The following is a 16,075-nucleotide window of genomic DNA, read 5'->3' on the forward strand; positions in this document are numbered from 1 at the left end:
CTGCTCAGCTTTGACTTAAGATCGCTGAGATTTTTGTCCCACCACGGTGGGAAGGCCTTTTTGCTCCTCAAAATTGGACAGGCGACTTTAAAGGCCACCTGAAATCTTTTCTCCAGAGACCGGACTCGGTCGTCAAGACTATCTTTAGATTGAATAGGCGTCCTAATTATATGAAGCCTATCACTGACTATCATGTCAAATAAACTCTAGGACGTCCGTTTAGGGTTTCTGTGCGGCTGACATATTTCTTTTGTTTTTTCTATGTTGAAAAGGATCAACCGGTGACCCGACATGGAAAGTGTTTTCGACACCTCCCAGTTTCTTACCGTAAGCTCCCGGGAGTCAGAGGTTAGTGTTAAATCAAGGACTTCCTCCTACCTCGGGTAGTTCGCCGTACTCGGAAAACTAAAGTTGGGAGAGCTGCCCTTGTTACATACGTAAGGGTTGTTAGCTAATATAAATTCAAACAGAGACTCACCCCGTTCGTTCATCTCGCTGCTCCTTCAAACCGCGTGCCTTGCGTTGGCGTAGCAACCCATAACGGCTGTCTCCTTGTTGGCTGTTTGTGCTATCATTTGCGCTACCTCCTCTGGAGGAGCGGGCTAATCGTGGGCCATATAAGCCAGAGCGACCGTCATGTTTCGGCCGCTTCTTGACTCGACCTTGACCACAGCAACGTCGTAAGTACTCAAATTAGGAAAAAAGAAAGCATTAATAGTATTCCTAACGAGGATACAAGCCCTCGGTTTACCTTCTCCATGTGTGTAAAAGAGGTTATAGTTTCTGGTCTTTAGGCCCATAACCTGTGACCGCCAGACCCATGGTTCCTGCGCTAGGCAGACATCAATGTCCCCCACCCTGAGGAGGACCAGCAGGTTATCCGAGGCGACTTTTGAGTGGTGCAGGTTAATTTGAGCCACCCTGATCATTGGGTTGAGACTCGCCTGCTCCCCTTCCGAGGGTTGACGACCCATCCTCACCCAGCTCCGCCAGGTTGAGCTCCCCCAGGAGTTTGTTGGCTTCGTCAATTTCCTTCAGATTATTGTCTGGTGCCACTGCCGCCGGAAAAACCTTCACTTCCCTCAAGCCAAACTTCAGGCGGTTTCCCCTTCGCTCGAGTGCCTCCAGGGAGTCGTTGCTGATTAGCAGCAGCACGGGCTGGCTTTTTTTTGCTGTTGCTCTACCTTGATCAGAGTCCCTGAGTCCCTCTCTGTAAGTGGGTCTGTCCGATACCTAAGCACTGGTAGAGCACTATAAGGTACCCATTTTAGACACCATGAAAATGTTCTGCTACACGGAGAACTGTACACACACACGTACTTACTTTACTTGCGTTGAAATTAATAAAAGGTTATTATTTATAAGTGAGTTTACTAAAAATAGTCTTTTTATTTTATAGCCTTTTATTTGTATATCCGTACATTAGTACATAACAATTATATTTTTAACTACACTTCAGTTTCTCTCAATTTCAGAACCGGCGTCTTTTCTTCACAGTCACGAATTGGTTTTTTCATTTTTCTATTTCGCTGAATCCAATTCGCCCTGCTGAGTACAATTGCCACTGCTGTTCAGCAACAGCTGATAGCGATGCCAGTTGCACTCAGAGGTGTATTCAGTGCGTGAAGGCTAGTTTACGCAGTGCGGTTATACCACCCTTCCTTAGAAAAAGAAGAATCTGACAAGTTTATCAGATTTGTCATATTCTTCTTGTGCCTATGACTTTTAAATTGTTTTGGTTGAATGAATGTATTGGTGTTCCTCCCCTTTTTTCTCATTCGTTCAATCAGAACAATTTTTTTCTTTTTACCTATGAAATTTTGTTAATATTATAATATGAATTCAATTACTTATGTGTAAATTATTTTCTAATTTCTATTGCATTAAATTAATGTATTATAAATTTTTATTACTAATAATGCGTGCATATTAAGATTTGGTTTTATTTACATGTTAATTGAAATGTAGCTTAAAATACTTAAAAAAAATTGTTTCGTATATTAATATAAATTTTAGTTTGGGATGAAATGATTGTAATGAAAATATAAAATTAGTTAAAAGTTAGTTTGTAAATTTGTATGGGAAAAAATTTTTAATTTACCTTATTGATTCGGTTTTTGTGAACGGTTTTTTCCTTTTTATTTATTTCATCTAAAACCGTGACATTAACTGCATCAATTTTTGTGACTATATATGGTCCTTGATAAATACTTTCGTGTTTATTTCTAGGTTCTTTTTGTACTACTACCTTATCGTTTATATTAATAGCTAACGGACGCGCCCTCTTATCATATATATCCTTATTTTTAATTTTATGTTTATTAATTAAATCTTTGCTATTTTTGATATGTTTTTTGTAGTCTATATTTTACTTCTTTTGCATAATTTTCAACATTGTAAATTTGATCGATTTGTTCCTTTTGAACTTCATTTGGTAGGGTAACATTTCTACCGAATACTAATTCGTATGGAGTAAATCCATTATCAAAAACTGTACTAGGAGTTGTATTATGCAAAAATGTAAAATATTTCAAATAAATGTCCCATTCGGGGAAGTTATCATTTAAAAAAGCTCGTAAATATTCATTAAACACCCGATGATTGCTTTCAATTGTACCTAGGGTTTCATGATGATAAGCTGTAGAAAAATTATGTTCGATTTTTAGGATTTTAGTTAATTCAGAGAAAATTTCATTTTTATATTCGGTTCCTAAATCGGTTTTAATTGATTTGATTATGCTATAAATGAGGATGAAGCCTTCAAAAATGGCAGTTGCAATTGTTTTTGCTGTCTTATCAGGGATTGATATTGTAACTAGGTATTTGCTTAAGTCGCACATAATAATAACCGCGAACCTATTCCCATTATTCGACTTAGGCAAAGGTCCTATTGTAGCTATAACTACGCCATCGAAAGGTTTGCAGGTTGTTGGTGTAAGCACCAAATTTTCTTTGGTTTTTGGCTTGACTTTATTCAAAAGGCACTTTTTGCAATTTTTGACGTATGTTGCAATATCACGGGTCATACATTTCCAATAATATTTTGTACGTATTTTAGCGTAAAGCTTTTTATGTCCGCAGTGACCTCCTGATATCGGGACATTGTGGTAAATTTCCATTGTTTAGGCCACCAGCCTAAATATTTTCGGACCACCCTAACACGCACATTAGTTATTTATTTATTATTATTACCGGTAACGGCTAACACCAGCCCAAAGCTAACTTTGAAGGGGAAAAACTCAACGAAAGTTAGCTATCGGCAGGTGCCGCGGACTTCTTCGCGGTCTTGATCCTTCGTTTCTATTTTGGAACGTTCACGAGCCAGCAGCTAGCCCCAAGTGAGTAAGACAAAACAACCATTTTATACAGTGTCACATATAAATAATTTGCGAGTGTCAGTTAGTTAATATTTGCAAACAATTAACGCCATAAATTGCGAACTGCCAAGCGAATTTATTGGTATAATTTAACTCCTCGCCATTGCCACTTAATTTTTAATTCTTAATTTTCTTTTTGCAATTAATTACTGGCATAACGTTGAATGTGTCAAGTGCATTTTGTATTTTAATTAGCTTTCCTGACGAACAGGAAGTTTGTGAGTGTTTCACTTTGATAAGCAAATATTGTAAAACATTTATAAATAAATAATTGTAACTACTCGGTACTAATTCTTCCTTTTTTATTTTCCCTTATTTGCGTGCGATCGCGCCCCACGACCCGGGTGCCACATTCCCCCCGCGACATTTGGTCCATTCGTGCCGAGAAAATTTTTTGGAGAAAACAGCACCTTTTTGTAAAATTTTGGCCAATTTTCATCTTGGAAATTAAACAAAAGTTAAGGAGGCGATTATTAACATACATAGAAACCAGCGAAAACACAAAACAAGCGAGCACACATACAGCCACAAATCATCACATACAGTCTATTGACATCGAAATCATATCACGTCAGCGCACAACATCAAACAGTCCACACGACATCACATACAATCCATTGATCATCTCAGGTCATAACATCATACAGTCCATTACAGTCAACAGCACATCATACATTTACAATATCGCAGTACACTCTTCAAGTTCACATACAACATCCTAAAACAAATCATCACATCAACACAGCGCCGAAGAACTTAAGGTACGTGGTTTTGCTTGGTTGCACAAAACCCTTTTTTTATTAGTTGCGTGATTTTACGCATGGAAAGTGCGTTCCGTGTTAGATATAAAAAAGGCAAAGCAAGTGAAATTGCTAAATTTCGTGGTTTAAACACACCAATCGCCTTTTGACGATCGGGTAATTCCCCCCACCAGTGGTAAGGGTTACTCGACACATTCATCACTGCACTGTGTTGTACCCCTCATCGTCACATACGTTGACAAAACTTGCTACAGGAACCGTATTTTCACTTGGTTGATAGCCTTAGCATATCTATCACGGAATTCGCTTTATTAAGCAATTTGCGAGCTGAAATAATACCAAAAGCCAAAAACTATCACTACGTTGGGTGGCTAGTTGCTTGATCACACAATTAAACTATATCACCTCATATTATATAGCTGTATTTTTCTCACTCTTTTCTTAATAAATATTTTAAATTGTACGTATTCCACGTCAAGTTGAATATACAAAATTTATTTCTTTTGGTTGGGAAAGATACCCTGGTTGGCTACTCGAGGATACTCATCAGCGTTCACATCACACTTTTTGCATACACATTAAATCCTCATTGGGATTTCTATCTGTGGTTCAAATTTCTAGAATTACACACATTAAATCCACAGGATTTCGATTTGTGGTTCAAATCTCGAGGTTGACACACTATATTCACATCGGGATTACATCTGCGTTTTTTAAACTTTTTTTAGACACGCTAAGTTTTCAGAAAATATTTCTATCTGTGTCCAATACACCCTTTAGACACATTAAATATTTGCAGACGATTTCTCTTCTCTGCATTGCACATCACTGTAGACACATTAAATTCTCGTCAGGATTTCTATCTGTGTTTGATATCACTTTGTACACACTAGAACCTTTCAGGATTTCTATCTGTGCTGCATATCACTACATACACATTAAATCCTCGTCAGGATTTCTATCTGTGTTTGATATCACTTTGTACACATTTGATATCACATTTACATACACATTAAATCCTCGTCAGGATTTCTATCTATATCACTGTATACACATTAAATCCTCGTCAGGATTTCTATCTGTGGCTTACATAATCCTCGTGAGGATCTCTTTAAGTGGTTCATATCACTAGCCACACATTACATTCACGTCAAGATTTACATCTGATTCATTTTTTCGCTTATCATCAAATTCACATAAGATTGCTTTCTGTGTTAACACATACAATCAGTTCAGAGTTTCAATCCGTGTGTTTTTTAAGATTTTACTTATACAGCACAATCACAGCAGAATTGATAGCTGGGCTACGTTCAAAAAACGAAACACACTTGTAATTTTTGCTGCGGTTAGATACACACCAACGCCACTAAGTATTTTGCCTCCAAGCTCGAACCCTTTAAAGAATCAAGATATTCAAATTAATAAAATCAATGGAGACTTATATTAGATTGGCTGATTCCATAGCCGAGTTTGAACAAGATTTCAACTCCACCCCGGCCGAATCCCGGAACAAGCACACCCTTGCACTACTGCAAGAGGAGCTAAGGGCACTATGGAAGAAGACCAAGTCCACATATGAAAGTCTTCTCAGCAATTCTGAGCTGTCCAAAGACGAGCTCAGCTCACTAAGAAAGAAGAATAAAAGCTGCTTCGCATGCTACCTGCAATGCATGTCTGCTGTGGCGGCTGAAGCCGAAGCTATCACCCAACAGCCGGCAAAAGATGAAGCAAAGGATGAAGACTCTTCGCGCCGTGGACATAAAATGCGGCTGCCGCCTTTTGACACCGATTTATTTAAAGGCGACTACCTTTCCTGGCCAGCCTTTAGAGATATGTTCACGTCCATCTACATCCACAATACTGATCTGAAAGATGTCGAGAAATTATATTATCTAAAACAAAAAACTCAAGGGGAGGCAAAAGAAATAGTGGGCAGGTGCTCATTAACAAACGAGAGTTTTGCAACCGCCTGGAAAAATCTAAGCGACAGGTACGAAAATAAACGTATCCTCGTCAACACACAACTAAAACTTTTATTTAATCTGACGGCAGTCGAACAGGAGTGTGGAACCTCAATCAAAAAATTGCAACGGGAGATAAACAATTACATTTCTGCGCTACAATGTCATAATATTGACATCACAAATTGGGATGCAATCATAACCTACTTATGCTCCACAAAACTCCCTGAATCTACATTGGCTCTTTGGGAACAGACCGTAGAACGAAAGACAGATATCCCGAAATGGGAGGATATGGACAAATTCCTGTCCAATTGCTTCCAGACATTAGAGACGGTTTCTGATCTTAGGGGTAACAAAACGACAAAAGCACCCAAAAGTCAAAATTCGAATTCTAGGGAAAACTCTACAAAACTTGGGGTTTACCAAGCCAGCGTCCCAAAATCGGCATGTAAGATGTGCAACAGTACGGAGCACAAATTACGAAATTGCCAAAAATTCCGTAGGTTGTCTACGTCAGGGAAAATCGAATTTGTAACAAACAATAGTTACTGTCTGAATTGTCTGTCGGGTGGACACACCGTGACACGATGCACTAGCCAATTTAATTGCAGCACGTGCCATGCAAGGCACAACACCTTGCTCCATCTTCCGACAGCACAACCAAAGACAACTCCTCAAAGGTGGACTCAAAACGCCACCGACAATAGACTTTCAACCTCACAGCAGGCTAGGGCAAGGATGGAGTTTGAAAAAAGACAAGATAATGGTAATAACGTCTCTTCGTGTCATGCTAACACCACTAAAGGGGTGTTATTAGGAACAGCACGTGTTAATATACACTAAAATGGAGTGAAATTTTCAGCCAGAGCGCTGATAGACTCTGGGTCCGAATGCTCTTTCATAACAGAAAGACTAAAAAAGCAAATAAACCTTCCATCCAAACGCCTGCATGTGCAAGTGTCAGGAATAAATAATACACCATCTGCACAGGTAAAGGAATCATGTGCGATTACCTTAGGTTCGCTTACAGACCCCTTAGTAAGCATCAATACAGTGGCCCTAGTCCTGCCTCAATTAACAGGGGACCTTCCGACTTGCCAAGTGAGCGCAACGACTCGGCAAGCGTTTCCTGATCTGATTCTGGCGGATAAGAGGTTCTTCATTAATGAACCAGTCGATTTCATACTTGGAGGCGGCATTTATCCGCAGATAATACTAAACGGTATACGGAAGAAATTTCTAAATACGCTTCTCGCCCAAGAAACCGTTTCCGGTTGGATTTTAACCGGTCGTGCAGATGCACCTCGCCCAACCAATACGCGGGTATCCTTTTTTAATGAAATCAGCCTAGACAAGCAACTAACCGCTTTCTGGGGACTTGAAAACGTACCTAAGAAAAGGGCACTTAACGAAGATAATGCCTATTGCGAGGAACTTTTCAGAGCTACAACAGAAAGAAACTCCGTTGGCAAATACACTGTCGCCCTTCCTTTTAAACAGGATTTTCCTAACAACGTCTCCTTAGGGCCTTCCCTAAACGGCGTCTGCTCCCAATTCTACCGGCCTACAGACAGCGTACAATAGGGTACTAGCGGAATATGAGACATTGGGACATATGTCAAAAGTTCCAAAAATCATACCACCCCACGTAACCGATTGCTACTTCTTACCCCATCATGCGGTTATAAAAGAAGACAGCACCACGACAAAAGTTCGTGTGGTGTTCAACGCTTCGTGTCCCACAGGCAATGGCACAAGCCTAAACGACGTACTTTATACAGGCCCAGTGCTTCAGGCCGACTTAACGATTCTACTCCTTCGATGGAGATTCTTTAAATATGTTTTTAATAGCGACATCGAAAAGATGTACCGGCAGATATGGGTAAAGCCAAACCAAACACAATTCCAGAGAATAGTTTTTCGCAAAAATCCTAGCTCGCGATGAAATCACAGATGCTTTACAGTCCGCAGGCTTTTTCCTTCGTAAATGGACGTAAAATTGCTCAAGAATACTGAAAGGGATACCCAAACCTCATCTGCTCAACGAAGATTTTTTGGAATTCGAGGACACGAGTACGGTCAAGACCCTAGGCATTCGATGGAACGCGCATGCGGATTATTTTTACTTCACCGCAAAACCAATTGAAAATCGGGATATGTTAACGAAAACGGCAATACTTTCTGCAATCGCTAAGCTTTTTGATCCTCTAGGTTGGCTCGCCCCAGTCGTCATTGTTGCCAAAATCATTATGCAAAGCATTTGGCTAGAAGGGACTGACTGGGACGAACCAGTGTCGGCAGGAACTCTAGACCGATGGCAAAATTTTATGCAGGAATACCCCTCCATTAACGGAATTCGTATCCCACGTTGGGTGTATTTTACGCCAACCAACGACGTTGAAATACACGGCTTTTGCGACGCCTCCGAAAAAGCTTACGCCGCTACAGTCTTTTTACGAGCAAAGATAAAGGATGAGGTCTACGTTAACTTATTAATAGCAAAAGCAAGAGTAGCACCCGTTAAAACAATTTCCTTACCCCGATTAGAGCTATGCGGTGCAGTGTTTCTGGCCGAAACCATCGAATCAGTGCATGAAAATCTGCATTTAGAAATTTTCAATCGACACCTATGGACAGACTCCACGATTGTTTTGCCGTGGATAAGAAAACCTCCTTGTTCTTGGTCAACCTTTGTCTCTCATCGAGTAACGAAAATAGTAGAAAAGGTAGGAAACAAATCTTGGCACCACGTAGAATCCGCATCCAATGACTGCCGGCTCACACGACTTCTTGTCCAGTTCATCCATAAAGACACCCTGCATGGGGAGAACCAACTTATGTTTCGTCGCCTACGCACACAATATTGGATCCCTAGGGTCAAAAATATGATCCGATCGGTCATACACAATTGCAAAACGTGCACAATATTCCGCAAGCGGACCCAAACCCAACTTATGGGAGATCTACCCTCAGAACGAACCACCTTTTCCCGGGCTTTCACCAATGCGGGGATAGATTTTGCCGGACCATTTGATATCAAATCTTATAGCGGAAGAGGATGCCGCATGTCAAAGGGTTACGTCTGCCTCTTTGTTTGCTTTGCAACCAAGGCTATTCACTTGGAAGCCACTAGTGACCTCAGTACTGCCGCATTCCTGGCAGCGTTCGATAGGTTTGTTGCTCGGCGAGGATGTCCAAAGAACATCTACTCCGACAACGGAACCAACTTTGTCGGAGCCTCCAGAGCTCTCCGCTCGGAACTCAAAGCCTTCCTGGCGGACGCTCGCAACCAAACTCTATCCAAGTACTGTCACCAAAACCTGACATGACATTTCATACCACCAGGAGCTTCTGACATGGGCGGACTATGGGAGGCAGGGGTCAAAAGCTTAAAGAACCACTTCAAGAAGATCGCTTTGGATCACAAATTTACCCTTGAAGAGTTCAGCACACTACTTTGTCGAATCGAGTCCTGTCTCAATTCTCGACCGTTAAGCCCCTCCTCCAACGAGCCGTCTAACTTGGAGCCACTTACTCCAGGCCATTTCCTCGTGGGAGGGCACCTGTTAGCTTCACCGGAGATCGACGTCAGCGAGAATCGCGCATCACTCGTCAATAGATGGGAAAAACTTAAAGCGCTGCATCAAACCTTCTGCAAACGGTGGAAAACGGAGTATCTCACCGAATTGCAGAAGCGCGTTAAGTGGAAGCATCCACAATCAAACCTTAAACAGGGTGACCTAGTCGTCATTAAGGAGGATAATCTACCCCCAACGAATGGAGACTAGGTCGGATAGCCAATCTCCATTATGGCCCCGATAACCGAGTTCGAGTCGTCGAACTGGATACGGCAAGGGGACAAACCACCAGACCAATCACGAAATTGGTCTTACTACCACCCTCCAGTGAGGGTGGGGGAGACTTGTAACTCCCACCCGTTATAACAAACCGCGTAGCCCAGCTCTCGTTCACCCCGAACGAGGCCAACAAACCAGCTTAACCCAGCTCTCGTTCACCCCGAACGAGGCCAACAAACCAGCTTAACCCAGCTCTCGTTCTCCCCGAACGAGGCCAACAGAATCATACCGCAGATCTACTATCTGCCACAGAACCTAAACGGCATCGGCCAAAGGCACGAGACCAACAGAATTCTGTATAAAAAGCATTCAGTTTACGAATAGCTGACAAGTCCTGAACTGCATAATTGCTTCGAACATTTCTTAATTTTATGATGAATTTACTAACTATGCCATGATCTATTAGTGTGGATGAATACAAGTAATTGGATGAAAAGTACGGACACCTATACACCTCCGAACCCTAATTTAAAATTCATTCCTGCACATGAACTGGACCAGCAAATCGATTCCCGTAAAAATTTCATTAAAAACAATTGGGATGCCATAACGACATGTATTCATTGAGTACGTTAACTTACTCACTCCGTATGTTCGGAGCCTACGTCCCCATTTATATTTGGAATATTTTATGCATGCATACTTATTTGGAATATTCGGACCTCACGAGGTAGTATCAGGCGAACGTGTTCCGAATACTCTAAATTAAAGTTTTTCCGCAACACTTCAATGAACACTTAAACGGGAAAGAGCTTTCCGAAATATTAGAATATAAGGGTAGATACTCCCTGTGTAGCAGGACTGCACGAAAACTTAACTCTTCTGGCAAAGTCAAGGCCGGAATATAACGATTAAAGACAATAAGCTATATTCCTTTATTTTCTCTGTCAGTTCATTGCGGCTGCTGACTAGAGTATCACCCCATGTCGACTGTTAGTTCGAAATCATCCTATCATTTAACCTTTCCTCATATAGGGAGTTTGAATTCTTCAAGCATATCGTCGATGTCTTTGTAAAACCACCTGTCGACCAACTGCAAAACCGTCTTATCTCGCGGTATTTGAATAATTTTACCGGAGAGCAGAACAACTTATTACACCCCTTATTCTTTAGGATTTTTTTTCCCCATGATAAATTAATGTTATCTTTTTTAAATAGCTAAGAATATTACGTTGTATGTACTTAAAACCGCTCCTGTGTCTCCCCCATTAGCAATTTTATATAAGATTTTAGTAAGGAAAGTGGTTCAGGCACTGAATCGCGTAGTAGTCGTAGTCGAAGTCCTTCATCTCAGGCAGCACCAACTCCAGGATTCACATTAGAACATCATGATCCCGAACCAGTGGCTCGATTTGCTACAATTGTAAAGGACACGCCCCCGCGAGAACATTATGTTGCAGATAAAGCATCGAACCGATTCAACAACAGCGCAAATTGCCATACCATCGCCAACACGTATTACCAGACCCAGTCAACATCAGGCTCACCAGCATACAATACGTATAATCAGCAAATTATCAAAAAAAAACAAAAAAAAAACCGCAACAAATCACGCTCGCTCAATATCAGGTCCAACAGTTACAGCAGTAGCAACGAGCTCAACACCAGCTAGCCGTTGCCGCACAGCAACAACAACAACAGCAACCTCAAGGAGATATACGCTACAAACTGCCTAAAACGAAATTGGTCACTGTACCAGATTCGGATAAGTTACAATAGAATATTGTCGAGCGAAAACATCGTCGCTTGGCGCGCTCTGAACGCTCACGTATATCCGTTCAAGATGCAAAGCCTACTGCTATTATAGACAAGTAATTGCATACAATTGTTTATCCAACCAACATGTGTACTCAGCAGCGAAGAACAATATCTATTATGGAAATGTCGATCTTATGTGTGTTCACATCGTAAGACTTTAACGAAATTTCTAAAATGTATCAATTGGGAAACTTAACATGAAATCTTGCAAGCACTTTCCTTATTCCAATCAAGAAACCTTATATATTTTTTCCTTTGTCGCTTCAATTAGATTTATTGTACCGGCGGACCAGTCGGTTGTACCCCCCAGTCTATTGCGTCTACCTAAAGTGTGCCTGCACATAGGTCAGTGATAACAAATAACATACTGAAGGTTAATTGACTCACGTGTATTTCGAATTTTACAAATTATGATAATCTCGACAAGGTGACTATTTATTGAAGGAATAAGATCAAAGGAAGGATTGTGGATTACAACCGATTCCCTATGTATTAGTTTCAAAAAACATTCGGACTATGATATGCACAGTAATGGTTTCACATTTAGGATTAATTTGTTTAAACATTTATAATAACAAAACATCTTACACCTTACCAACCAAAAAACGGGTCCATTGCTTATATCACACCGTAGCTGCTTTAAGGCAAGTTTCCATCATTAACAACAGCCGACTTATTTTGTGCGCCGTTACTGGTAATTTGTGTCAATGGACGTACCTGGCACGGTGGCATATTGTCTTCGTACGCGTTATGTCTTTTCGATGATATTTTATCTCACAGTCTACTTCCATATTCTTGACCACCCTTTTTTCAATCTTCAATATTGGATGCATCACCTCTAACCAGGTCAACTTTGTTCTAAAACAATCGGAAATGTCGATTCACGACCATACAAAGGGCGAACTTTAATCCATTTCCCAAAGCATAATCAACAACACATTGACCGGCTATGCCGGTGCTTTCGATAATAGCGTCTTTGCATGATACACGATTTGTTTCATGTGAATCGTAGGCTGCCCCAGGAAATTGTTAGCTGCACAGTTCACGAATGTGAAGAGACTGTGCACTCAATAAAATATGTCAATGTAAACGACTTGTTATAATAGCTTTAATTGTCGGTATTTCCTGGAGAATAAAAAGAGAAATCAGTTCATAAAAATATTATCATCACTTACGAGCTTCCATACTTACGACCCCTTGCCTGGTTAATAACTTTATTTCTACTTCGGAAAACTCAATCTCTGCATGACCTTTTATAAAATCACCGCATTCAAGCATCTGAATAATGTAAAATACAAACTAAATTATTTAATAAAATCAAACTTGACGGATCTCACTTCTATGACGAGACCCTACCACAAACGTGTAATACAATCGATAGTTGTCTCATTATAATCACGTTAGAGTCCTCTCGATAGATCAATCCGCCGATTCTCTGCGTTTGTTAGTGGAAAAAAGGTCTGTGGGCAGGCAAGAGATAACTCCAATTGCCTAGAAGTATTGCGAATAACATGGCAGGGTGGTACCTTGCTTTCACACCGCAAACAAAGGAGTTGAAGGGCAGCAATAATTTTGGGGATATTGCATTCAAATTTGTAGCCGCGCAAGGCTTGATTTGAGAGGAAAAGTCGGTTGGCAGATCTTGAATGTGATTATAATAGAGTAAAACCTCAGAAACGCGCACGAGGAAACCAATATCGTTCGGCAGCGCCGTAAGCGAATTATGTGAAGCATTACAAATACTCCAACATATGCAAATCACTTAGAACTGGATGCAGTTCTTCGAATTCATTATACGATATGGTCAAGTAACGTAACTCAGGTAACGAATAAAAAAGAATTTGTTGTGACCAAAATTCTCACGCACTATTTTTTCCAATCAGCATATTTCTCTAGGAAGGCTCCGTTAACAAATTGTCATGGAGAGTTAAAGTAGTCAATGAATCGAGACTCAATTTTTGGTGATAAACGTGTTAGAGCGTTTGAACTCAGGTCTAAATTCTTTATAGGCATCTGAGTCCACCAAGCATCCTCTTCCTTCACCGAAAGCTGTTCCAATGATGATACCTTTTGAATCTGTTTGCTGAAATGAAACAAAAGAATAAGAAGTTAGAAAATTTATAAAATTAGCAAATGGGAACGATACTAGTATACTTACCAATCACAAGTTTTTCTTCATAATGAAAACTCATTCAAAAATGTCTATACTCATTTCCATGAATGAATGACATTTTGAATGAACGAAACAAGGTTGCCACTCGATGACATTTGCTCTTTTCGGTTCTTACGCAGTATACACATCCCATGGGATCACAAGTCGGATCCGTGGGATCCAACAAACACGAGTGTTAGTACCCGAACAAAAAAAAGCAACTAACGAAAACCCCGAAGATACAGCCTGGTTTCACTGAAAACAAACGCGCCAGGTTGTATTTCGATAGTTTTTTTTTGACATTCGGTCGTTTTTTCTTCTTTATTTTTTTTTTTTTTTACAAAAGTTTGTAGTTTGAAAATTTGTGCATAAAAACACAATCAAAATCAGCCTTCTTGGGAAAAAAAATGAACCACTCGAAAGAATTTTTGCGGTTTATTTGCATTGTTCTCCTTGTTAAAAAGGTTAGTGCAAAATTAAAAATGTAAAACCTAAACAAAAACATGTCACACTCAATAGTGGTCTCGCTTTCATGATAGAAATTTTGTTTGTGTATTGAAGTTCCGATAAAGTTTCGTCAGTCCTTTAGCTTGGAATCCAAGCAAGAATAAAGCAGTGTAATATATGCTTTAGATAATACAAACAAGGGAGAAATTAAAATTTGTAGTAAAGACTATAAAATTTATGTCGCGTCAGAACTCAGACGCGAGTTTTCCCTAAATAATTGCATGACATGACCATTATGTATCATTACACTGCAATGGGCAGCACCGCACAGCTGTCTCATTCCAACGATTGGAAGAGTGAGCAGCTGAGAGCTCTACAAATTACCACACTCGATAGTGTAGGATATATCCGCCAGGATGTGTTGAAATCAACAAATACACCACAATTTGTGATTCTCACACAACATGGCCCAAATCAACACAAAGAGTGTTCCCAGACAGCGAATAAAGGCCTCTTTACATCTGTCGCACATTTTATCTGCACGACGTCATTTGACTAGTCATTTTACAGTCATTCATAGGTTATATTCATAGTCACATTTGCATGGGCGTGGGTAAGTTTTGTGACCAAATTTTTGTAGGGCAATTACAAGGAGCCGTGACACCACACGGGTTTACCGTGATATACTGTATATTGTCGCGTATTGCCTGCCTTAGGCAAACACAAAAAAATATAGGTTGCCCTAAGTCTATATTTAATAATTCTTAATCTTACTATTGGTGGCTTTCAATATCAGCATTTTCATTCTGATGAAACTATTTTCAAAACGAAAGGTCATTTTAGGCGTATGTCAATCAAAATTTACTAAACTTAAGAGTGGGTTCAACCACCACACGTCACTACATCGGCAGAATAACTTAACCAGGTTATTCATCCCAAATAAAACCTTAACCCGAGTACGCCAACCACAAGCTCGACCAATTAAGCTTCTACTCTCCGCCCATACTCTACCCAACCCCTTTAGAATGCAAAACAAATAATAACAAGTTCCCGTTCCAGAATGACGGGTTTCTCGGTCAAACGCAACAAGACGGGGCAACGCGTTGACTCATTCACCGTCTCCTGCCGGTTGTGCCAGAAGAATCACGGCCTACGACTATGCCCACTGTACAGGGGAATGTCGGCAGAAGAACGCCTCCGGGCCGTCCTTATACACCGGCACTGCCCCAATTGTTTATCGCCGTTCCATCGGCTGGAAATATGCCCCAGCCGCGACCGTTGCCACCGATGCCGGGAGCCGCACCACACTACGCTGCATATAGAGGATGAGCAACCGCAGCCACGCCCTACCTACCACGACGAGCACGACGAGGAAGCAAGCGCCGACGAAGTGCTCTCTATTCATGTCACGGAGGACACCCGATCATGGGCACAACAAGTAGCAGATGAGGAGGAAGAGATGGAGGAGATCGCCCGAAGTGCCGCAGCCTTAGCCAACGCTCCAGCTCCCAACGGTGAAGCACGATCCTTTCGACCGCCGCTGCAACACGAAAAGCGGACAGCAGTCCCAGACCGGAAACGCGACCAGGGGCAAAGGAAACACGGGGATGGCGCGGAGACACGTCCTTTCCTCCCATCGCACCGCAATGCCAGTGGGCGACGGGGCGGCGCGGAGCCGCGTCCGTTCCGCTCGACCCGACGCTCCACTGACAAAGCGGTCCCGTATCCACCACACAGGGAAGGTTTTACCACAACTCTA

General features: G+C 41.1%; 1 long non-coding RNA gene across 4 annotated transcripts in view; it reads right to left on the minus strand.

The window, feature by feature from the left end:
* LOC137242409 (uncharacterized) overlaps window positions 1–13,896 on the minus strand; it is a 35,311-nt gene extending 21,415 nt beyond the window's left edge. The window contains exons 1-4 of one of the 4 annotated variants that reach the window (XR_010950227.1): window positions 13,876–13,896; window positions 13,074–13,800; window positions 12,909–12,995; window positions 11,867–12,842 (exon numbers count right to left, since the gene is read on the minus strand). This is a non-coding gene — a long non-coding RNA (uncharacterized lncRNA). Of the gene's footprint in view, window positions 1–11,866; window positions 12,843–12,908; window positions 13,801–13,875 lie in introns of those variants that run through there. The other 3 variants (XR_010950228.1, XR_010950229.1, XR_010950226.1) reach the window with 3 other exon arrangements.
* Between the last annotated feature and the right edge of the window lie 2,179 nt (window positions 13,897–16,075).

Source organism: Eurosta solidaginis, chromosome 2, assembly GCF_040869045.1.
Source record: "Eurosta solidaginis isolate ZX-2024a chromosome 2, ASM4086904v1, whole genome shotgun sequence".
NCBI classification, from domain to species: domain Eukaryota; kingdom Metazoa; phylum Arthropoda; class Insecta; order Diptera; family Tephritidae; genus Eurosta; species Eurosta solidaginis.